We start from the raw sequence: 24,946 nt of genomic DNA, 5'->3' as shown, positions 1-24,946 counted from the left end.
TGACTCACAACAAAAGTAGTACTACGATAAAATAAACTTAAATCAGGAGATAACAAAAAAGTGAAGCAATCTAATTTAACATCTCTAAAAGCAATGAAAGCAAAAGTTAGGGGTAAGAAAATAATTAAATTATAGAGGAAATTGGCAGTCGCCCCCCACAAGTCATCCCTGGCAGTATATAATCTCATCAATGACCATGATGCAGACTCAATAATAAATCTATCAGAAGAAATCACAGAATGATACACCATAGACAAGCCTCTAACACTTGTGCCAGGCTGTTTCATTGGGGTGAGCTGGAGTGGGGAGGGTGAGTTTCCCTCCCCGCCCCAACAGCAGCTGAAAAGCTCCGGAACTTAACTGCCACCATGCTCATGGCCACTCCCCACATGCTTGGACAAATCTCGCCCATGGGTAAACCTATTCCTGGACCTCAGAATATATCTGGTAGAATATATCTGCATCTTAGAATATATCTACTATGTATTCTAGCCACAAAATGGCTAATACATATGATTTCACTTATATGAAATTTCTGAAATTGTTATATCCAGAGTCAGAGTTAATTTGTCTTCCCATACCTGGTAGTGAATCCTATGCCTCACAGGTACAACGAATGTGTTCTTCTGCTGCACTGAGTTCCAAGTTCTTAGACCAAGGATGCTGAATGGTGGTCACAAAGGCTGGAGACAGGTAGAAAGGGGGAGTTGGTGATCAACAGTCTGATAGAGTTAATACAATTTTGACTAGGTAAGATGAAATGCTGCAAGTTGGAAAAGTTATGTGCCTAGACTCAACACTACTAGATTGTGCCTTTAAAATTGATGAAGACGGTAGGCCTTAAATAGTTCCTTGACCACAGTCAAAAGTATTGAGTAGTTTACAATTTTTCTAGAAGATCTGGAGAAGTAGGCTTGTGAGGGATTTAACTCGAAATAGGTTGTGCTATAAACCCTTCATGAACCCACAGACACCTTTAAACCTTGAGCCATGGAGCCTACAAGATTCAGGCCCAAGATCTCTGAAAGTTAGTGCTGTAGTCACTGAGCACTCTCTGCTTGTCTGAGTCACCAGTTCTGTGGTCCACATCAAGGGATTCTGATTCAATGCTTTAGACCCCATGTCCTCACCCTGAGCCAAGGAAACCTGGGTATGTGTGAATTAAGCTTGCAAAATGTCTTTAGTCAAAGGAAGCACTGGCAAAAGTTTGTGTGATGCTATTATTTTCTATATAAATAAAAATAAAGTATTACTTATAATAAATAAAATTTTTTAATGTTTGTGAACACCCAGTACCACCAGTTAGTTCCTTTCTAATCTTGATCTCATTCCACTCACTTCCCACTGATTACCTCATTTCCACTGGGTTATGCATTGGGTTATTTTAATTTTATTTTATCCATTATTCTGAATAGCTTATATTTTACATATGGATAAAGTCATCTAATATTTCAGATTCTACTTGTAACTTAATAGACTTTAAATAATTTCCTAGAGAGAGACACACAAATGAATCTCAGATCCAAGCAACATCTTCTAGAACCCAGTGAAAGTTCCAGGTACTGGGTGGCTGTGGTGGCAAATGCCAGGCCTCACGGAACAGGGGAGGAGTCAACCCTTCTCCTTCCCCCCACCCTGATCGGACTCTGAGATGATGCCCACACACCGCCACCATCTATTTAAGCTCCCACATGACCATGATCCAGAGACACGCAAATGAATCTCAGACCTGAGCGTCTTGCTGCAGCAATCTCTCCAGACCCTAATTCATAAAGTTTTAGAATTCCTAGAGCACACAGCTGCTGTTGCAGCCATGTGACATTAAGTTTTATCCGTAACAAGCAATACAAAACAAGTTGTCTAGCATTGTCTTTTGACAGGTATGAGCAGTGGTGGGACTGGTCTTGAAATATTAAAGGTAACCAAAGTAGAGAGAAAGAATATTGTCTGCCACACAGGCAGGGGTAATTGTGAAATGTGGGGGCGTGGGCAGATACTGGAGATTGTGGTGGTGGAAAACGTGCACTGGCAAAGAGACGGGTAATGTGCACTGGCAAAGAGACGGGTGTTTGATGATTGTATGATCGCAGCTCAAACGTGAAACTTTGCAACCATACCTCATGGTGAATCTATAAAAAGGGGAGGGAGACTCACAAAAAATTAATTAAAAAATCTCAAAATATCAAAAAAAATTCCTAGAGTTCCTTTTTGCTGCAAATGGCCAAATTTCACCCTTTAAAAATGTTAAATAAGATTTCATTGTGTAAACACATCAGCCCTCTTTTTCTAACACCATCAATGGGAACCTAGATTATTTCCAGCACTTTGTATTATACAGAATGCTGCAATAAACATTAGGATTCATAACTCTTTGAACTAATAGTTTCATATTCTTTGACTAGATACTCAGAACTGGAAATGTTGAACCATTTGCTAGTTTTAGTTTTGTTGCTGCCTGTTTGTTTGGGCGCCATACCTGACTGTGCTCAAGGCTTACTCCTGGCTCTGCACTCAAGGATCATTCCTGGTGAGGCTCAGGGGACCATTTGGAGTGCTGGGAATGAACATAGGTGATCTAGTGTAAGGTAAGAATTCTGCTCATTATCTCACAAGTCTAAGGTTTAGACTGTTATTTGCTTTCCAAAATGGTTGAACCAATTTACATTCTTAAAAAGTTAGGTGAGAGTTATTTAATTTCATTACCCTTATTGACATTTGTCATTTCTTATTTAAAATGCATTCACAGGTTATATGTTTTATCACTGTGATTTTGAGATGCATATTAAATGATAAGCAGTTTTTCACACATTGGTTGATCATTTGTATGGCTTTTTGAAAGGTGTCTATTCAAATCACATAACCATCTTTTTATTTATTTTTTTATTTTAAATTTTTATTAAATCACCATGTGGAAAGTTACAAAGTTCTCAGGTTTATATGTCAGTTATATAATATTCAAACACCCATCCCTTCACCAGTGCCCATATTCCACCATCAGAAACCCCAGTATACCACCCGCCCCCACCCCCTACCCCCTACTGTATAACTAATGAATTTCACTTCATTTTTTCTTTACCTTGATTACATTCCATAATTCAACACAAAACTCACTATAGTTGACATAACTCTCTCTCTCTTTTTTTCTTTTTCCTTTTCCCTTTTTTTTTTTCTTTTTCCCCCTCATCCCCCTTCCTGCGCCTCATAGTATGGTGTACTCCACGCCGCGTCGGCCAGCGTGGGGCTTTCGCTTAGTTCACAGTCCAGAGGTGGCTGCTACATTAAAAACCTTCAATATTTCAACAAAAACTTACTGTTATTATTTGCCATCTTTTTATTTTTTTTAAATTTTTAAAATTTTCTTTCTTATTTTACAGTTATTATTTTTAGTTATAGATTTAGTGTTGATATAGACATACATTTACTCCCTCCCTCCTTCCATCCCTCTCTTTCTTCCTGTTCTTTATTTTTTTGTGTTTTGTTATCCAGTTTCCTATGCAACCTGTTCAAGATTTTCTTTCTTATTTTACATTTATTGTTTTTATTAAGATTTATTGTTTTTATTATAGATTCAGTGTTGGTATAGACATGCATTTACTAATTAGCTCTCAGTGATACAGTGATACAGTGATTTTTTTGCCATTATTGATCGACTGAACTTGGACATACATCCTAATTTAATAGTAGATTTTGACTGTTTAGCTTCAACACCAACTTTCTCCAGCATAATCTGTCTACATGGCAAGTGCCACTGACACGGTTGGCCATCAGAGTTGGGCCCAATATGCTTTCTTGCACTGCTTGTCATGCCACTTCTGATCTCCATAGTGGCTTCAGAGCTTCTGGGCAATAGGAAAACCGCAACACTTACCCATCCATCTGTAGTTTTCAGTTTTTGTGTGATGTCTTTGATTGGTTTGGGTATCTGATCATTGCTGACCTCACAGAATATGTTTGTAAGCACTTTTCCCAGTTTTGGAAAGCTTGAAAATAAATTCTTTAAAAGTTTGATAGAACACTGGTAAACCCATTTGTTTCTAGACTTCAATGTTTAGGAAGAACTTTTATTATTGTTTCAATTTTTATATTTATAAATGGCATTTTCAAGCTTTTTTCTTATTTCTTTTGAATCACTCTTGGTTGGCTACATCTTTCTTAAAACATATTTATTATGTTATCAAATATATAAAATTTAATTAATGTATTTGTTCATGGTAGTCTCTAAAGGTCTTTTACATTTCAATGGTATTTGTTGCAATTTCTTCTCTTTTACTTCTGTTTTCTCTCTTAGTGAGCCTAAAAAATGATTTTCCAATTTTGTTTATCTTTTTAAATCACCAACTCTTGGGTTCATTGTTCCTTCGCTTTGTCCTTTTGAATCCTATCTTATTTGTTTCTACTCTGATTTTTATAATGTCTTTCTTCTAATAACTTTTGATTTCCTTTTTTATTGAATCATAGTGACATATACAGCTATAGAATTTTTCATGATTTTATTTCAGTCATGTCATGTTCCAACACCCGTCCATTCAGCAGAGTACATTTTCCACCACCAATGTCAACAATTTCTGACTTCCTTTCCCCCCATACCTCTGTTCACACACCCTGTCTCTATGGCAGGCAATTATCTTCTCTCCTGCCACCCTTTCCTTTGGGGCATTATGGTTTGCAATATAGATACTTAAAAAGTTATTGTGTATATTTCTTTACCTAGTTTCAATACTTGGTTCTTGTACAGTGCAACCATTGCCAAATATTATTGTCATACTGGTCTCTTCTCTAACCTAACTGTCCTCTGCCCCAACACACTTGTGGTAGCTTCCAGCCATTGACCAGTCCTACTGGCCTGGGCCCTTTTTTACCTGTCCTTGAATATTACTCTCATATTATTTAAAATATACAACAAATGAATTTAGACATTCTATATCTGTCCCTTTCCTTTTGGCTTATTTCACTCAGTATGATGCTCTATTCAGTTATAAGCAAATTTTGTTGCCTATATGCTTTGTGCAGCTCATCTTCAAGCTCACTGATTCTGTCTTCGGCTGTAGTCACTTTTGAGGGCTCCTACCGAGTTTTTTTCTTCATCTACTGATTCTTTTAGTTGTGTGACTTCTATTCGTAGCTTTGAAATTTCTGCTCTCATTTCTTCCTGGATTATCTTGGTGGACCGTTCTAATGCGGCATCCATATCCTCCCTTAATTTATTGAAAGTTTGTTCCATAGTTGCTTTGAGTTCGTGAACCATCCTCACAATTTCCTCTCTGAATTCTTTATTCGAGAGGAGGTTGTATTTCTGGGAAGTTGCTGCTGAGGTTAGTGAGATATTTTCTTGGATCTCTCCTGGTGGTGGGGATTTCGCTGTTTCTTCATGTTGTTATGGGCTTTACTATCCGGTGCTCTCCTTAGCTTGGGAGGGGCCTCAACTGAAGATGTGGGGCTATGCTCTTTTTACAAAGGACTTTTATGTGCAACTTGATGTGTTCACTGACAGTTTTTGTGAAATTAGGATAGGCTAGGTTACTTGACTATTAACATACAGAGACTAAGATGACCAGGGAATTCTTCAGAGGAGTGGGTTCTATCAATTGTGGCTAAAGGACAATGCATGTCCTTTAGCTGCGGCCACGTAAGCGGCCAGTGCTTCAGAAAGAGACCACGCCTACTTTTGAGGCCACGCCCCCTAAGGTGAGGACACGCCCCTAACCAGCCGAGTGGGGAGTGGTCAGGACCCTACTGTGCGGCAGCCGAAAGGTGCCAGGGGGGGTGGGGACGTCAGGGAGAGCCAGTTATAAGCAAATTTTATGACTTCATTTTTCCTAATAGTGGCACAGTATTCCATTGTGTAGTTGTACCATTGTTTTTTATCCAGTTGTCTCTTCTCAGGTACTCAGTTTGTTTTCAGATTCTGGCCATTATGAATAAATAGAGTTCAATTTCAATGAACATAGAAGTGTAGATGGTAATTCTACTGTGTGTTTTTCGACCCCCAGGGTATATTCTTGAAAGTGGCACTGCTGGGTCAAAAGGGAGTTCAATTTCTAGTATTTTAGTAATGTCCATATTGTTTTCTAAAATGGCTGTACCATTCAGCATTCCCATCAACAATGAATGAGAGTCCCTTTCTCAAATTCCTGCCAGCACTGGTTGTTCTTGTTCTTTTGAATGTGTGCCAGTCTCTGTAGTGTTAGATGATATCTCATTGAAAGTTTGATTTGCATCTCTCTGATGATTAGTGATGTAGAGCATTTTTTCATGTGCCTTTTGGCCATTTGTATTTCTTCGTGAGGAAGTTTCTGTTCATTTCTTCTCTCAATTTTTTGATGGGGTTGAATATTTTATTGTCTTTTAAAGAAAAGTCGTAACCTTATTTTTTCTTATAAAGCTATACCTTGTATATCTTAGATATTTACTCTAAAAAAGATGGGTATTGATTGAATAATTTTTCCATTCCCTGAGCTGTCTTTGCATCTTTCTCATTGTTTGTTTACTTTGAGGCACAGAAGATATTGGGGAACTATGTAGGTTAGAACACAGGATAGAACCCAAGTAAGATTCATGAAAGACAAGTGATTGCTCACTGTACTATTTCTTTGGTCCCTACTTTGTTTTCCTTGTACCCCACATATGAGATAGTTAATTCAGTATCTTCCCCTTTTCTGAGTAACTTCATTCAGTATGATACTCTTCAGATTCATCCACATAGCAATAGATTGAGTGATCTTGTGTTTTGTGAGAGACATACACATTAGTGGAGGTCTGAGAATAGTTTATAGAGCCTGAGTCAGAGTTAGCAACCTACACAGACTTGAAATCTTAGTAAGGATCTTTCTGAAAGCAAAACTACATTTATTCTTTTTTCTATTTTTTAAAATTCTTAATGAATCACTGTGAGGTAAAGTTACAGACTTACAAACTTTCATGCTTACATTTCAATCACAAAATGATCAAGTACCCATACCTCCATTACAATGTTCCCAGTATCCTCAGAACCACACATTACCACTCCTACCGACTCTGTGGCAGTTGCATTTCCTTTTACTATCTCTCTCTTTTAGGGTGTTGAGGTCTGCAATGCAAGTATTGAATGGCAATCATGTTCAGTCTGTAGTCTACTTTCAGCAGGCATCTCCCATACAGAGCAGGCCCTCTAAACACCCTTTACTTGGTGGTCCCTTCTCTATCTGAGCTGACTTTTTCCCGAGCATGTGAGGTCAGTTTCCAAACAGTGGAGCAGAACTCCTGGTACTTGTATCTACTATTCTTGGTTGTTCATCTCAGATTCTGTTATTTTATATTCCACAGATGAGTGCAATCTTTCTATGTCTGTCCCTCTCTTTCTGACTCATTTCACTTAATATGATACTTTCCATGTTGATCCACTTATATGCAAATATCATGACATCATCTTTTCTAACAGCTGTATAGTATTCCATTGTATAGATGTACCAAAGTTTCTTTAACCAGTCATCTATTCCTGGGCACTCAGGGTTTTTTTTCTAGATTTTGACTATTGTAAACAGTGTGGCAATGAACATACAAATGCAGATGTCATTTCTACTATACTTTTTTGAATCTCTGAGATATATATGTACATATATATATATATATATATCCAAAGTGGTATTGCTGTGTCAAATGGGAGCTCAATTTCTAATTTTTTGAGAAAAGTCCATACTGTTTTCCAAAAGGGTTGAACAAGATGGCATTCCAAACAGCAATGAAGCAGAGACCCTTTCTCCCCACACTCATGCTAACACTAGTTGCTTTTGTTCTTTTGGATGTGGGCCAGTCCCTGTGGTGTGAGATGATATCTCATTGTTGTTTTGATCGGCATCTCCCTGATGATTAGTGATGAAGAGCCTTTTTAATGTGCCGTTTGGCTATTGGATTTCTTCTTTAAGAAAGTTTCTTTCATTTCATTGCCCCATTTTATGATGAGGTTGGAACTTTTCTTTTTATAGTGTTCAACTAGTGCCTTGTGTATCCTTGATATCGACCCTTATCAGATGGATACTGGGTGGATATCCATTCCCATTCTGTAGATTGTCTTTGTATTCTGGTCACTGTTCTTTTGAGGTACTGAAGCTTCTTAGTTTATGATAGTCCCATTTGTTAATGTCTGTTTCCCTCGTGTTTGGTCAGTGGGGTGTCATCTTTGAAGATACATTTAGCTTCAATGTCGTGGAGGGTTTAGCCAACCTTGTCTTCAATGTACCTAATGGATTCTGGTATGATGTTGAGGTCTTTAATCCATTATGATCTGACTTTTTTGCATGGTGTTAGGTAGAAGTCTGAAGCCATTTTTTTGCATATAGCTGTCCAATTTTGTCAGCACCATTTGTTACAGAGGCCTTCCTTGCTCCACTTCACATTTCTTGTTCCCTTATCAAAGAGTAAATGATCATATATTTGAGGGTGTGTGTCAGGATATTCCACCCTGTCCCATTGGTTTGTGGCTCTGCCTTTGTTCCAGTACCATGCTGTTTTAATTATTATCACTTTGTAGTAGAGTTTGAGGTTGGAGAAGGTGATGCCTCCCATCTTCTTTTTTTCCAAGAATTGCTTTAGCTATTCTTGGGGATTTGTTGTTCCATATAAATTTCAGGAATGTTTGATCCATTTCTTTGAAGAATTTCATAGATATTCTTATAAGGATCACATTGAATCTGTATAATGCTTTGGGGAGAATTTCCATTTTGACAATGTTAATTCTCCCAATCTATAAGCAGAGGATATGTTTCCATTTCTTCATGTGCTCTTATTTCGTGAAATAGTGTTTTGGAGTTTTCTTTGTACAGGTCCTTTACCTCCTTAGTTATGCTGATTCGAAGGTATTTGATTTTCTGAGGCATGATTGTGAACAGGATTGCTCTTTTCATCTCACTTTCTTTTCTCTCATAGTTTGTGTATAGGGTAGCCATGGACTTTTGGGTGTTGATTTAATACTACACTTGATCTTAGCCAAAAGGCCAAGAAGCGATAAGATTGTTAATTTTATAGACTGCAACTTTATTATGCAAGTCTATTGTTTCTAGGAGCTTCTTGATTAAGGCTTTAGGGTTATCTCTATATAGTATTATATCATCTGTAAAGAGCGAGAGCTTGATTTCTTCCTTTCCTATATGGGTACTCGTAATATCTTTTTCTTGCCTAACCACTACTGCAAGTACTTCCAATACTATATTGAACAGAAGTGGTGAGAGTGGGCATCCTTGTCTTGTCCCTAATCTTAGAGGGAAAGCTCTTAGTTTTTACCCATTGAAGATAATGCTTGTGGTAGATGGCTTTGACTATATTCAGGAAAGTTCCTTCAAAACCTATTTTGGTGAGAGTGTTCATTATTAACACTTGATTAACAGGTGCAGGATCTTGTCAAATAGTTTATTTGCATCTATTGATATGATCATATGGTTTTTATTTTTTCTTTTGTTGATATGATGGATTATGTTGATTGATTTCCGAATATTGAACCGTCTGTGCAACAACCGAGATGAATCCCACTTGGTCGTGGTATATGATCTTTTTGATGAATTGTTGGATTAAATTTTGCTAATATTTTGTTAAGGATCTTCACATTCTTATTCATCAGGGATAAGGGCCAGTAGTTTTATTTTTATGTGTTGTATCTGTTTGCTTTGGGTATTAGGGAGATATATGCCTCATAGAAATTATTTGGGAGAGTTTCTGTTTCTTCAATTTCCTGGAAAAGCTTGAGAAGAACTGGCAAAATATCCTCTTTAAATGTTTGGAAGAATTCACTAGTGAATCCATCTGGACTTGGGCTTTTGGTTTTGGGAAGACTTTTGATTACAGTTTCAATCTTCTTGATAGTAATTGGTCTATTCAGGTATTTCAAATCTTCTTTGTTAAGTCTTGGGAGATTATAGGAATCCAGAAATTTATCTATTTCTTCTAGTTTCTCTTATTTCATGACATACAGGCTTTTGAAGTAGTTTCTGATGATCTTTTGAATTTCTTTGGTTTCTGTTGTGATGTCCCCCTTTTAATTTCTGATTCAGTTTATTAGGGTTCTCTCTCTCTTTCTTTGTGAATTTTACTAGTGGTTTATCATTCTTGTTTATTCTCTCAGAGAATCAGCTCTTGGTTTCATTCATCTTTCAGATTGTTGTTTTGGGTTTCCATGTCATTAATTTCTGCTCTAAGTTTTATTATTTCTTTTCTTCAGCCTGGTTTGGATTTGTTGGTCCTTTTTTAAGATCTTGAGCTGTGAACTCAGCTTATTTATGTGGGCCTTTTTTCCTTCCTGAGAAATGCTTGCAGATTTATGAATTTTCCCCTTCAAACAGTTTTTCCTGCTTCCCATAAGTTCTGGTTGCTAGTGTCTTCATTCTCATTTGTTTCCAGGTATCTTTTATTCCTTCCTTGATTTCCTTTCTGACTCACTCATTTTTGAACTTGAGTTGTTTAATTTCCAGTTGTTTGATTTGGTTCTTCAAGTCTGTGTGTGATTAATTCCTATCTTCAGTGCATCGTGGTCTGAAAAGATAGTTGATGCAATTCCTATCTTCGTGATTTTATTGAGGTATTTGTGTCCCAGCATGTGGTCTATTTTGGAAAATGTTCTGTGTGCACTAGAAAAGAATGTGTATTCTTTCTTTTCGGAATGTAAAGCCCTGTATGGATCTATTAGCCCTCTCTCTTCTATTTCTTCCTTCAAAGCCAGTGTTTCCTTGCTGAGTTTTATTCTTGTTGATCTATCCAGAGCTGAGAAGGTGGTGTTGAAGTCTCCAACTATTGTGTTGCTAGCAATGTCCTTCTTACAATCTGTTACCTGTTGTTTTAATTATTTAGCTGGTCCCTCATTGGGTGCATATACATTCAGGAGTGTGATTTTTTTCCTGCTCTAGATATCCCTTAATTATTAAAAATGGCCTTCGCTGTCCCTTCTAATCTTTGTCGACCTAAAATCTATGTTGTTGGATACTAGTATGGCTATCCCAGCTTTTATGAGGAAGTTGTTTGCTTGCAGGATTGTTTTCCATTCTTTGACTTTGAGTGTGTTTGCTCTGACTGTTCATATATGCTTCTCGTAGGTAGTGGAATGTTGGGGGTCAGTTTCTAAATCCATTTGCCACTCTGTGTCTCTTAATTGGTGCATTTAGCCCATTGACATTGAGAGAGATTATTGTCATGGGGTTTTGTGCAGTCTTTCTGTAGGGGTTTGTTGTGCTTGTATGGGGTTTTTCTTGTCTTACAGTAGCTCCTTTAGTCCTTCTTTTAAGTTTGGTTTTGAGTCTATGAAGTTCCTGAGCTGTTGTTTATGCATGAAATAGTGTACCGTTCCTTCGAGTTTGAGTGAGAGTTTCACCAGATAAAGCATTCTTGGTGAAGAGTTCATTTCATTGTATTTTTTTACTATGGACTGGAGCGATAGAACAGTGGATAAGGGGGTTGCCTTGCATGTGACCAACCCAGGTTCAATTCCTCTGTCCCTCTCGGAGAGCCCGGCAAGCTACCAAGTGTATCCCGCCTCCCTGGCAGAGCCTGGTAAGCTACCTGTGATGTATTCATATACCAAAAACAAGTCTCACAATGGAGATGTTACTGGTGTCCACTCGAGCAAATTGATAAACAACAGTATGGCAGTGCTATAGTGCTTTTTCACTATATCCCACCATTGTTTGGGGGCTCAGGATGTTTCCTCTGATAGGTCTGCTGTAAATCTAAGGGGTGCTTTTTTGTATGTGATTTCCTTCTTTGACCTTGCTGCTTGCAGTATTGTGTCTCTATCCGTGGCATCCACTATTATATGTCTTGGAGTCATTTCATTGGGTCTCTTTTATCTGGAACCCTTTGGACTCCTAGGATTTGGATGCCTGCATTCTCCAGCTCTGGGAACTTTTCAGCAATGATTTAACTGTGGCATTTTCATTGGGGATGCCTTCTTGTCCTTCTGGTACTCCGATGATTCTAATGTTGTTTGTCTTGGAATCATCTCCTAGGTCTCTGATTCACCCTAGATCTATTTTGAGGTCTTTTCCCATTGTTTGTTGTTGCTGTAAGGTTACTGCAGCTCATCTTCAAGCTCACTGTTTCTTTCTTCAGCTGTAGCCATTCTATTGTTGAGGGTACGCATTAAGTTTTTTATTTCATCTACCGAATCCTCTATTGACACTTCTGTTTGTAGCTTTCTAATTTCTGCTCTCATTTCTTCCTGTGTTTTGTTGGCTGTCATTTCCACTATTTCTCTCCTGTCCTCCTTTAATTTACTGGGTGCATGTTCCACCATTTCTTTGAATTCATTGAACATCCTCAACATTTCGTCTCTGAATTATTTGTTTGAGATATTATATTTGTGGGAATTTCCTGATGAGCCTTCAGGGCTCTTTTCTTCATCCACTCCTCGTGGATGAAACAGCTTCTTTGGTGCTCCTTTGTGCCCTACATGGGGTCCCTAGTGTAGCTTCAGGAGATGTGTTCTTTTTTCATTGGGATTGTTCAATTCTTTGTGTTCACTGTTGTTTTGGTGTTTTGGGGGAGTATTTTGAATGGAATAGGCTAGTGGACTATTGGCCTAATGTGATATCCTCTTCAGAATTAGATAACGGAGACTGGTCTGTGAGTCCAAAATGCTGGGAGAGGGAAAAATAACTGTCACCATGGCTGCCTCTGCAGAGGCCATGCCCAAAAGCCACCTCATCTGTGCAGGAAGCAGTGGGTCCCTTCAGTGCCTGTGCGGGTTGAGGCACTCACTTCTAGCACTCCTGGGGCTTGCCTACAGTTATTCTTAAACACAGCAAGTGGTAGTTTCTCCAGAGTGCTGGAGATGAATGGAAAGCACATCAGGTACAGGTAAACCATCTGTGATTCTTCTAATACTGTCCCCAAATTGGAGAGTTATTTTTAGTGGATGGAAGAAGCTTCACTTAAAAACTTTCATCCCACTGGAATTGCCCTAAATAAGACACATTGGGTAAGATAAATTTTTTAAACTAATAATTAAGGCATAAAATCGTCCCCAATATTACTTTTTGTTATCAAGGATTTTTTAATTAGACATATCACATACTCAGTGTCATTTTAAGTACATTGTACTTTGGGAAACATTAACAGATGGCAGAAAAAGAAAACCATTTGTCCAGTTCTCAGTCATTTGTGCTAATTGAGTTTTGCTGCATTTTCTCCCACACTGCTGTGCCCATCAAGCTGTGACAATCAATCAATAAGAACAGTTGATTATGTTCTTTCTGATGGGTCATTTCTCTTTCCAGTAGAATATAAACCTGGATTGCTATGTAGAGAGGGATATTTTCTCTTTATTATAGTTTATTTCTGGCTTGCAAAGCTGAGGTGTATCCTATAGAACTTGATAATTTGCCAGCAGACAACTTAGCTTTCTACATAAGAGTTGAGGCCCCATGAATACTGAAACCCCGTGAGTCTACTCATAGTGTGGAGAAGAAAACATCTGTATTGTTTCTATAAGCACAGTATGAAAATAAGTTTCATGCTATAATTAACTACCACTTAGTAGTAAAGAACTCAAGTTGAAGGATCTAGTTTTATCACTTATTTATCCCATTGAGAAACACAGATACACTGTTGTTTAATTTCTGTGTGATAGATGCTATGTTAATGGCTTTCTTCATTTAATTCTCAAAGAAATCATCTGATGGAAGTATTATATATCGATTTCAGCTGAGAGGAATTTTAAACCTAGAGCAGATTCAAAGCTTGCCTAATACAGGAAGATCTAGAATTTATAACTAACCAGACCCCAAAGAACATGTTCTTCATCACCCAGCTACACCACTCTTCCTTTTCTTTCGAAGGAAGAAATATTTGAAACAAGATCACTATTTTCAGAAAGGCTGAAAAAAGTTGCCAAAATCCTCTTCATGTGTGTTATAGCAGTATTATGGAGTAGATAATCCAGGACTATTTTTACCAGTTATTCGTGTTTATTTATTTTTGTTGTTATTATTGTTAATTTGTGAAACTTAGCATGAAATTGATAAACCCACTATTATGTAAATCAGGGCCTATAAAGTATCCAAAATGCTGTCCTCAGAGATTTGGCTGCTACTAATGGTGCTTCTGGTAGGAGCCTCTGGACATAGTTTTCCTTTGTATATTCCTTTTTTTTTTTTTTTTTTTTTGCTTTTCGGGTCACACACACTCAGGGGTTACTCCTGGCTCTGCATTCAGGAATTACTCCTGGTGGTGCTCAGGGGACCATATGCGATGCTGGGAATAAAACCCGGGTTGGCCATGTGCAAGGCAAACACCCTACCCGCTATGCTATCACTCCAGTCCCTCTTTTATATATTATTATATATGATTATTCTCAAAGCATGTCCTGTCAGGATTCTACTACTTTAAACTAGGTTTTAAGAAATGATTCCAGCTCTCTGCTAAAAACTCCTACCAGAGCTCTTACCACTCTTGGCAGAGCTTGAAGGACTATATGAAATGCTGGGGATCAAATCTAGGTTAAGCGCAGATCCAGGAACTCAGGGATGATGTCAGGGATCAGTAGGACCTGGCTGGGAGGATGAGAAGGCTTCTCATCTGCACGGGAGTTTGGGACAGGATCTGAGATCCTAGGAACTTCCTCTATCTATTTGTATTTATTATTCCCTGTTAATATTATTGCTTAGTATATGATTAAAACTTTTCTATAATTAAACTTTTAAAATGTTCTAAAAATTACTAATTACTACCCTCTATGGCCTTACATTCCAATACAACTGCAAATGTGTTTAGAAAAGGACCCAATAGTAATATTAACGCTAGCATTAATATTGGTTCTATTGGTTCTAAGCCTCCAGTTCTATGAATCCTGGAATTTCTAGACCACCTCATTTATATATGACAACTCAAAATTCCATAATGCTGACAGCCCAGTAGAAACACACCAAATTAGATGGGAAAGTAGCATATATATCAACTAAGCTCAATTAGTATTAGTATTAATACTAATACCCAATAGTAGTATTAATAATAATATTAATTAATAACATTTATTGATGACGTGGTAAGCACCATAAATGCACACAATATTCATAGCAGCAATAAAAAAGGAAGCTTTATTTCCCCAGTTTCACACAGCCAACAAGTGAGGTCATCTGGTCCTTTAGCTAAAAATGCATCAGATATTAATCATGTCAACATAGTTTGCTAGCATGTCACTAAACCTGATTATCTTTAATGGGAAAATCTTAATATCATAATGCAATCAATTCTCATTCAATGTCAATAGTAAGTTATCAGAAAGATCATTGCTAAGTCTGATACTTCTGCTCTTTCCAAGCAATATATAATGCTATTTCTTCTTTCAGATGACTAGCAAATAACAGAAGATTGTTAAAACATCCCTTCTAATAAAGTTCTCTCTCAAGCTAGTAGAGACTACAAGCTTTTCCTAGAGACTACAAGGGCCATGTCTTTTTGATCTTTGTTTCCGGGCAGTTAGACAGAGCATTGCATACTTCCAATACAACCCACACTTTTCAAGAAAGCTATAAAAAAAAAAGAGTGTAGGAATTATTAGATTGGGAACTCAACAATGCAGGTCAAATTGAGTTCCACAAAGCCATTGAAAAAAAATTGAGATTCAAAGATGAAATTTTCTTGAATTTCCTTTCTCTCATTACTTTTAGGAAAGAAAAGTAAGTTGATAAACTCTCGTGGAATCTCTAATTCTGAAGCAGAGCTGAGTTATTACTGAGCATGGAGCCTAGAGTAAACCCTGGAGCACAGCCAGGTGTGGTTCAAAAACCAAAGAACAACAAAAAAAAATAGAAAAAAATAAGTCAGTACAGTAAAATAGGAAGTAAGAAAATCAATACACAAAATAACTAGTGTTGGTGTGCATATGGGGAAAAAAAGGGACTCTCACTCATCTGTTGGAGAAATGATGACTGGTTCACTCCTTTTGGGAAACAATGAAACTAGTAATCAAGTTTTCTTATGATCCAGAAATTCCACTTCTGGGCATCTACCCTAAGCACCAATAATCTCTATTAAGAGAAGACATTTGTATGCTTATGTTCATTATAGCACGATTCGCAATAACCAAAATCTAAAAACAATCCAAGTGTCCAAGAACAGATGATTGGATAAAGAAATTCTAGTAAAATTTGAAAAATAAAATGATCCCTCCAAAGAAAAAAGAAATCTATGACATTTGAATATGCAAATAATGAGTGAACTATACAAGAAAAAGAAGTATACTCCAGTTAAAATTGTGTTGAAAATATAAAATACTTAGTCATCAATAAAAAATGTGAAGGACCTATCAATATCTTGAAAATTATGAGACTTTTGAGACATCTCCTGGGGTCCTGCTATGCCTCTTTTTCCTCATTAACCAAAATGTGAATTTAATGACTGCTTGACTGTGTGGATAGGAATCATGTACTATGACTGGGAGATTTGCGTGCTGAAAGTAGATAATGGACCAAACATCACCATCTCTCAGTATCTGTGTTGCAAGCCATAATGCCCCAAAGTAGAGAAAGAGTATGGGAAATATTGTCTGCCATGGAGGCAGGGGGAAGGTGGGAAAGGGGAGGTATACCGGAGATATTGGTGGTGGGGAATGTGCACTGGTGGAAGGATGGGTGTTTGAACATTGTGTGATTGTAAACCAAATACTAAAGCTTGTAACTATCTCACAGTTATTCAATAAAAATGTTTTTAAAACTTTTTTAAAATTTAAAAAAGAAAATTATGAGTCGCTTACAAAAGTAATAGAAACAAATGTCATGAAATGAAAAACTAATCTATATTCATGGATTATAAAAATTAACATTGTCAAAATAACTATCCTATCAAGAGTATTATATAGATTTAATGCAAATCCCCATCAAAATTCCAGTGACATTCTTTAAGGACTTAAGCAATCACTAAAAAAAATTTGTATGGAACCATACAATTCCTAAACAAAGCCATTATGAAGAAAAAAAAGATAATGGAAGACATTCAGTTCTCTTACTTTTAATTTTACTATAAAGTTACAGTAATCAGACAGCTGTCCCCATGCCAATGGCCCAACTTCATTGCTTCATTGCTTCACAACTAACCTCTGAAGAGACACCTAGCAGACAAAAATTCAAGGTACACAGATTTGGGGGCTGAAAACTCTTGCGTTTTCTTGGAGTGGGGGAAGGCAGTGTACTCTGACCTCCTGTAATTCCTTCTGGAAACTCTAGCAATCATACCCGCATCACTACAGCCACTGCCATGTAAATTCATAGGCCTCCAGTTCTATGGATCCTGGAATTCCTAGACCACCTCACTGTATATATGACACCTCAAAATTCCATAATACTGGCAGCCCAGTAGAAACACACCAAATTAGATGGGAAAGTAACATATATGTCAACTAAGTTCAGTAAGAAGAACAATAACAGAAAGTTCAACTAGCAACAGACAGTTGACATTTCCTCTTATTATTATTAATCAAACTTTCAGATAATGATTAATAAGCACATTGTGATCTAACACAATTTTTATTTTTAATTTTTTAAATTTTATTGAATGACTGTTCGATAGTTACAAGCTTTCATGTTTGGGTTACAATCTCACAATAATCAAACACCCATCCCTCCACCAGTGCACATTCCCCACCACCAATATCCTGGGTATACCCCCCTTTCCCACCCTCCCCTTGCCTCTATGGCAGACAATATTCCCCAAACTCTCTCTCTACTTTTGGGCATTATAGCTTGCAACAAAGACACTGAGAGATCATTATGTTTGGTCCATTATCTACTTTCGGTACACATCTCCCATCCCAACTGGTTCCTCCAGTCATCATTTTCTTAGTATCACAATTTTTTACACTGAAGTATTTTTTTTGTAATTCCATTAGTCATATAATTGTAACAAGCAATATAAAATTAATTGTTAACTCTGTATAAGGGGGCAAACTTGGGGGATAGATGGGAAACTGGGGAGAAAGTAAGGGAAGGTCACACTGGTGGTGGCATTGGTGTTGAAACACTGAATACCTACAACAACTGTATTATGAATTACTTTGTAAACTTTGGCATTTAATCAGTATAAAAAAGAAAAATTATAATCAAATTAGAAAAAGTAAAAAGTGACCTTTCTCTAATTGAATTTCACAAAATAAAAAAATATTTTTGGTACATCTACACAATAGAATACTGTGCAGCTGTTAGGAGAAATGAAGTCATGAAATTTGCTTATAAATGGATAGACATGGAGAGTATCATGCTAAGCAAAATAAGTCAGAAAGAGGGACAAAGAAGGACTGCACTCATTTGTGGAGTATAGAATAGCATCACATGAGGTTGACGCCTAAGAGCAGTAGATACATGGGCCAGGAAGATTGCCCCACCGTTGGAAGACTGTCATGAGTGGAGGGGAGAAGGCAGATGGAATAGAGAAGGGATCACTAAGAAAATGATGGCTGGAGGAATCAGTCAGGATGGGAGATGTGTGCTGAAAATAGATAATGGGCCAAACATGATGACCTCTCAGTGTCTGTGTTGCAAGCCATAATACCCAAAAGTAGAGAGAAAGAGTATGGGGAATATTGTCTGCCATGGAGGCAGGAGGAGGGTGAGAAAGGGGGGGTATACCGGGGATATTGGTGGTGGGGAATGTGCACTGGTGGAGGGATGGGTGTTTGAACATTGTATGATTGTAACCCAAACATGAAAGCTTATAACTATCTCACAGTGAATCAATAAAATTTTTCAAAAAAGAAATAAAAAAATTGTTTTACTATTAATAAAAGCTACAGTAGTGCACCAATAGCAGTCAACTTTCTAGGAACTACTCTTCCTCCTCCTGTTCAGGTATCAGCCTATTGCAGGGGTGCTTTCTGGCAGAGGGACCCAGCAGACCCGCACACAGCTGGTTTTTATACCAGAACTATGGGGGAAGGGAACAGAGATGGAGCTTGCCAATAGCAGCAAAACTTTCCGGGAACCGCCCTTGCTCCTCCTATCCAGGTATAGGCCTGATGGTGGGAGTGCTTCCCGGGGCCACAGCCACTAATGCAGCTGATAATTATTCTCCAACCCTCACCCCCCCCTGGAATATCCCATAAGAACCATAAGTTAGGTGGAACTCACTAGTGCAGCCTAATCAACCAGAAACACATTAGGCAAATTAGTAATTAGCCCCAATTCAATTAATACTACACCAAAAACACAATATAACATGAAGGTGTAAACCAAACAGGTTACAATGGCAAAGCAATACAGAAGCTGTCCAAGCTTAGTTAATGAAGAAACTAGTCCAGAAGACCCCAACAGTAATGAAGTGCTAGACAACCTCTTAGACAAAGAACTTAGAAAGGAGCTATTGAGGATGCATAGAGAGCTAATAGAAGCAATGGAATAAACTGCCAATAAAACACAAGAGAATTTGAAATTAGAAATGTGAAAAATGCAAACAAAACTACAAACAGAAATAACAGACATGAAAAACCTGGTAGGTTAACTGAAGAACTCAGTGGAAGGCCTCAACAGCAGAGGAAAAGCTGCTGAAGAGAGAATCAGTGAGCTTGAAGATAAAGTTCAGAGACTCTCCAGAAAGAGCAGAACATGGAAAACAGACTTATCATCAGTGAAGAGATGTCAAGAGAAGGTCTGGATGAAGCCAAGAGGAATAACATAAGAATTATTGGAGTCCCAGAGGACAAGAAGAAGATGGAACTGTCAAAGACATCATTGCTATGATGTTCCCAGAGCTGAAGAGCACATGCAGTCAGATTCAGGGGGCCTGAAGGGTACCATTTACAAGAAATCCAAATAAAACTACTCCAAGACACATCCTTATCAGAATGATGAAAACCTTAGATAGAGACAAAATTCTGAAAGCCCCAACATCAAAGAAAAAAAATTGCCTATAAAGGAGCATCCTTAAGATTGACAGACAAATTATCTGATGAAACCAAATAATTTTCTTTCATGGCAAGAAAACAGTGGTGGGATATAGTTAAAAAACTCAAAAAATAAATGCCTCATAAAAATACTTTACCCAGCTAGACTCTCATTCATATCAGAAGGAACAACACACAGTTTTATGGACAAACAGCAGCTCAGGAACTTCATAAACTCAAAACCATGGTTACAAGAACAACTAAATGGACTAGTTTAAGACAAGACAACACCCTCAAATACACCAAACTTCAGCAGGAAGATGGGACAAAACCCCATAACAATAGTCTCTCTCAACATCAATGGGCTAAACGCACCAATTAAAAGACACAGAGTGGGTTTTTTTCTTATACAATTCTACAAGTATCTTGTATATCCTGGATATTAATCCCTTATCAGATGGGTTTTGGGTAAATATTCTTTCCCATTCTGTGGGTTCTTTCTGTATTTTGGTCACTGTTTCTTTTGAAGTGCAGAAGCTTCTTAATTTGATGTAGTCCCATTTGTTTATGTTTGCTTCCACTTGCATGGTCAGTGCTGTTTCGTCCTTATAGATGATTTTGGCTTCAGTGTCATGTAGAATTCTGCCTACATTTTCTTCTATGAACCTTATAGATTCATGTCTGATATTGAGGTCTTTAATCCACTTTGATCTGACTTTTGTACCTGGCTTTAGACAGAGGTCAGAGTTCATTTTTTTGCAGGTAGCTATCCAGTTTTCCCAGCACCAATTGTTGAACAGGCTTTCCTTATTCCACTTTGCATTTCTTGCTCCTTTGTCAAAGATTAAGTGGCCATATATTTGGGGGTCTATGTCAGGATATTCAACTCTGTTCCATTGGTCTGCAGTCTGTTTTTATCCCAATACCATGCTGTTTTAATTACTACTGCTTTGTAGTAGAGTTTGAAGTTGGGGAAGGTGATGCCACCCATCTTCTTTTTTTCCAAGGCTTTAGCTATTTGTGGGGGTTTATTGTCCATATAAATTTCAGGAGTGCTTTGTCTATTTCTTTGAAAAATGTCATGGGCATTCTGATAGGGACTGCACTAACTTTGTATAGTACTTTGGGCAGTATTGCCATCAAAAAATGGGGAGGGGCTGGAGCAATAGCACAGCGGGTAGGGTGTTTGCCTTGCACACGGCCAACCCGGGTTCGATTCCCAGCATCCCATATGGTCCCCTGAGCACCGCCAGGAGTAATTCCTAGTGCAGAGCCAGGAGTAACCCCTGTGCATTGCCAGGTGTGACCCAAAAAGAAAAAAAAATGGGGAGAAGAAATGAACAGAAGTTTCTTCAAAAAAGAAACACAAACAGCCAAAAGGCATATGAAAAAATGCTCCACATCACTAGTCATCAGGGAGATGCAAATCAAATCAACAATGAGATGTCATCTCACACCACAGAGACTGGCACACATTCAAAAGAAAAAAAGCAACCAGTGCTGTCGTGGATATGGGGGTAAAGGGATGCTCCTTCACTGTTGGTGGGAATGCCGACTGGTCCATTCTTTCTGGAAAACAATATGGACAATCATTCAAAAACTAGAAATTGAGTTTCCATATGACCCTGCAATACCACTTCTGGGAATATATCCCGAGGATGCAAAAGAGCACAGTAGAAATAACATCTGTTCCTATATATTCATTGCAGCACTGTTCACAATAGCCAAAATCTGGAAACAATCCGAGTGCCCTAAAACAGATGACTGGTTAAAGAAACTTTGGTACATCTACACAATGGAATACTATGCAGCTGTTAGGAGAGATGAATTCATGAAATTTGCTTATAAATGGATAGACATGAGAGTATCATGCTAAGTGAAATGAGCCAGAAAGAGAGGGACAGACATAGAGGGACTGCACTCATTTGTGGAGTGTAGGGTTGCATCATATGAGGCTGACACACAAGGATGGTAGATACAAGGGCCAGAGGGATTTCACCATAGCTAGAAGACTGCTTCGTGAGCGGAGGGGAGAAGGCAGATGGAATAGAGAAGGGATCACTAAGAAAATGATGGCTGGAGGAACCAGTTGGGATGGGAGATGCATGCCAAAAGTGGATAATGGACCAAACATGATGACCTCTCAGTGTCTTTGTTGCAAGCTATAATGCCCAAAATTAAGAGAGAGTATGGGGAATATTGTCTGCCTTAGAATAAGGAGGAGGGTAAGAAAAGGGGGTTATACCCAGGATACTGGTGGTGGGGAATGCGCACTGGTGGAGGGATGGGTGTTTGATCATTGTGAGATTTTAACACAAACATGAAAGCTTGCAACTATCTCATGATGATTCAATAAAATTTAAAATTTTTTAAAAAAGACACAGAGTGGCAGGATGGATCAGAAAATTGAGCCCAACATTCTGCTACCTGCAAGAAACACATCTGAAGAGTCAAACCAAACACAGACTCAAAGTCAAAGGCTGGATAACAATCCTACAGGCAAATAACTTCCCCAAAAAAGCTGGGGTGGCCATTCTAGTATCAGACCACATTGATTTCAGACTGAAGAAGTTTACAAGAGACAGTGAAGATCATTTCTTATTGATCAAGAAGAATTTACACTCCTAAATCTATATGCATCTAACGAGGGATCAGCAATGTACTGAAAACAACTATTCATATACCTGAAGAAAGACATCAATAGCAACACAATACTAGTGAGAGATTTATTACCACTTTTCACTTCTCTATACATCAACCAGACAAACAGCAAGGATATGCTTTATCTGAGGGAAGAAATGTAAGAAAGGGGCTTAGATATATACAGGACACTTCAGTCTCAAAAAGCTGAATACACATTCTTCTCAAGTGTGCAGGAGATGTCCTCCAAGATAGATCACATGCTGAACCACAAATCATACCTCCATAAAATTAAGAAGATAGAGATTGTATCAATGATCTTTTCAGATCATGATGAGCTGAAAATAGAATTAAATCACACACACACACACACACACAAACAGAAAATCAAATCAAACACCTGGAAATTAAACAGCTCACTACTGAACAACTATTGGCTTAGAAAGGAAATCAAAGAGGAAATCAAAAGATACCTGGAAACGAATGAAAATGAAGACATGAGTTACCAAAACTTATGGGAAATAGCAAAAGCTGTATTAAGAGGAAAGCTTATAGCTCTACAAGAATTCCTTAGGAAGGAAGAGCGAGCCCACATAAATAACCTAACCTCACAGCTTAAGAGCTTGGATAATGACCAATAAAAGGAGTCCAATTTGGACAGGAGGAAGGAAATAATAAAACTCAGAGCAGAAATTAATGAGATGAAAACCCAAAAATCAATCTAAAAGAGCAATGAAACTAAGAGCTGTTTCTTTTAGAAAATAAACAATATTGATAAACCTCTAGCAAAACTCACAAAGAAAGGCAGAGAGAAAACTCTAATAAACAGAATCAGAAATGAAAAGGGAGAAATTACAACAGAAACTACAGAAATTCAATGGATCCTCAGAGATTACTTTGAGAAGCTTTATGACACAAAACAAGAAAACCTCCAGGAAATGGATAAATTTCTGGATTCCTATAGCCTTCCAAGGCTAAACCAAAAAGACCTGGAGTACCTGAGCAGACATATCGCCATCAAGGAAATTGAAACAGTAATAAAAAGTCTCCTCAAACACAAAAATCTGGCCCAGATAGATTCACTAGTGAATTCTTCCAAATCCTTAAAGAGGACTTACTTCTGATCCTCTTTAAGCTTTTCCAGGAAACAAGTGTATCAGAAGCACTTTCAAAGAGTTTCTATGAAGCAAATATCACCTTGATACCCAAAATAGACAGAGATAAACACACAAAAAAAGAGAACTACAGGCCGACATCCCTGATGAACACAGATGCAAATATTCTCAACAAAATCCTAGTAAACAGAATCCAAAGATTCATCAAAAAGATCATACACCATGACCAAGTAGGATTAATCCCAAGGATGCAAGGATGGTTTGCAAGTCAATCAACATAATTAATCATATCAATAAATGAAATAATTAAAACCATATAATCATATAAATAGAACCAGAGAAAGTATTTGACAAGATCCAGAACCCGTTTATGATGAAAACTCTCAGCGAAATGGGCAGCAAAGGAACTTTCCTCAATATAGTTAGTCTAAGCCATCTACCACAAGCCCATGTTAAGCATAATTCTCAATGAGGAAAAAGTAAAAGCCTTCCCTCTAATATCAGGCACAAGATAAGGTTGCCTACTCTCACCCCTCCTGTAAAATATAGTACTGTAAGTACTGACCATAGAATTTAGGCAAGAAAAAGATATGAAGGGCATACAAATAGGAAAAGAAGAGGTCAAGTTATCACTATTTGTAGAAGATATGATACTATACTTAGAAAACACTAAAGACTCTATGGAAAAGCTCCTAGAAAAAATAGGTCTGTATAGTAAAGTGGAAGGCTACAAAATAAACATCAAAAAGTCTATGACTTTCTTATATACAAATAACAAAAGAAAGAAGAGAAACATTTAAAAAAAATCCCGTTCACAATAATACCTCAGAAAATCAAGTTCCTCTGAATCAGCTTAACCAAAGAGGTGAGGACCTATACAAGGAAAATTACAAAATGCTATTTCAAGAAATAAAAGAGGACACTAGGGAATGGAGACACATCACCTGCTCATTGTTAAGGAGGATTAATATTATCAAAATGGCAATACTCCCCAAAGCATTATGCAAATTTAATGTGGCCCCTATCAGGAATACCCATGACATTTTTCAAAGAAATAGACAAAACACTCCATTGTGGGGGAACAATAACCCCCCACAAATAGCTAAAGCAATCCTTTGGAAAAAGAAGATGGGTGGCATCACCTTCCCCAACTTCAAACTGCACTACAAAGCAGTTAGAATTAAAACAGCATGTACTGGGATAGAAACAGACCCACACACCAATGGAACAAAGTTACATATTCTGTCACAGACTCCCAAATTTATGACCACTTAAACTTTGACAAAGGAGCAAGAAATGTGAAGTGGAACAAGGAAAGCCTCTTCAACAAATGGTGCTGGGGAAACTGGATAACTAGCTGCAAAAA

General features: G+C 37.7%; 1 pseudogene; it reads right to left on the bottom strand.

Annotated features, from left to right (window-relative positions):
* Nucleotides 1–8,908: 8,908 nt before the first annotated feature.
* Nucleotides 8,909–8,981, bottom strand: LOC129401166 (U2 spliceosomal RNA; annotated as a pseudogene).
* Nucleotides 8,982–24,946: the final 15,965 nt, after the last annotated feature.

Source organism: Sorex araneus, chromosome 1 (assembly GCF_027595985.1).
Source record: "Sorex araneus isolate mSorAra2 chromosome 1, mSorAra2.pri, whole genome shotgun sequence".
Lineage (NCBI taxonomy): Eukaryota > Metazoa > Chordata > Mammalia > Eulipotyphla > Soricidae > Sorex > Sorex araneus.
The sequence above is the reverse complement of the archived record's forward strand: the minus strand, read 5'-3'. Positions and strand labels throughout refer to the sequence as shown.